The following is a 1366-nucleotide window of genomic DNA, read 5'->3' on the forward strand; positions in this document are numbered from 1 at the left end:
AGGTACTAAACTTGCAACTCGATCTTCACCGATTTGTTCAAAGCACTTAAAGACCTTGGTATCAGTTTTCATGTGTAAACCAAGTCACTAACCTTGCGATTCGGTCTTCACCGAGTCGTCCAAGGCCCTCAGAGACCTTGGTATTGGTTTTCATGTGTAAAACTAAGGCACTAATCTTGCGATTGTCTTCACCGGCTCGTCCCGTCCAAGACACGCAAAGACCTTGGTCTCGGGTTTCATGTCTAAAACCAAAGCACAACTAAAATTCCTTGCGACTCGTTCTTCATCAAAGCCCTTGGTATCGGTCGTCAAGAATAAGCCTAAGGAACAAAGAAGAATCCTCGCGACTCGGTGTTAATCTACTCATCCAAAGTTCTTGGTATCGGTCTTCAAGAGTAAACCCATGGCACGGCGAGGAATAACTCAGAAATAAAATCATAGCTGTCTTCTGCAGGTCGATTCAAATCTCTGAGGAATAATTTTAGCCTGGCGCTTTCTTCATTCTCTTGGGGGTTTCGTTTAGGTGCTTTTTTCCTGTTATCTTTTATTGATTTTGTTGAAGTCCCGGAGTTGTTAACTTGCTATTAAAAACTGATTGGCATCCTATCTGTTGGGTGAAAGCAGTGTTATTCTGCCTTCATAGCGAGGAAGTCAAGAGTAATAGAAAATACTAGAAAATAAGAAATTAAGAAATGAAACAACTTCGTCACTCTGACCTTTGTTCTCTATCTTTGGTAGGGCTTAAAGCAACAGATTGATCGTCATAACGTCATCAGTAACAACCTTCACGTGCTAGAAAGGCATGATTCTTTAAGTTTTTGGAGACAATTAATTGCCTTCTGAAAGCATGCCCCAACTGTCACAGACTTCCAGTGGATTTCTTGACAAGGAGATGTCAATACAAAGTAGAAGTGTTAGAACAAAATTTCCATGGTTCGGTTAGCTTTGACCTACATCCATGGGTGAAATTGACAAATAATCCTCTAGTCAAATAGGAATGTTACAAGAAAGAGAACTCTCCAATCTCACAACCAAACACCACAAAAGAAAACTATTTACTTTTCCCAAAAATGAGAAGTGAGCTGCAACGCAACTCTGCGTCTCTCATTTTTATACTCGAGGAAGTTGATTCATGCCTTATTCATAGGCATCGAATGAATTTTCCAGATTGGATTAACTTTTCATTGCCTTTCTTTAAGAAATACAAGTGTCTTTACTTTTGCTCGAATAGTTCAGCTTACTTTGGCAGGTGTATTCTAGTTCCCAATTAATTCTTGTTCTTGGCATTCAAAACTAAAATAGTTACAATTAGTCAATTCAGTATAGCAGTTTATTAATGTCATTATACCAAAGCCTATAACCCAAT

Source organism: Asparagus officinalis, unplaced genomic scaffold (genome assembly GCF_001876935.1).
Source record: "Asparagus officinalis unplaced genomic scaffold, Aspof.V1 AsparagusV1_Un53, whole genome shotgun sequence".
NCBI lineage: Eukaryota > Viridiplantae > Streptophyta > Magnoliopsida > Asparagales > Asparagaceae > Asparagus > Asparagus officinalis.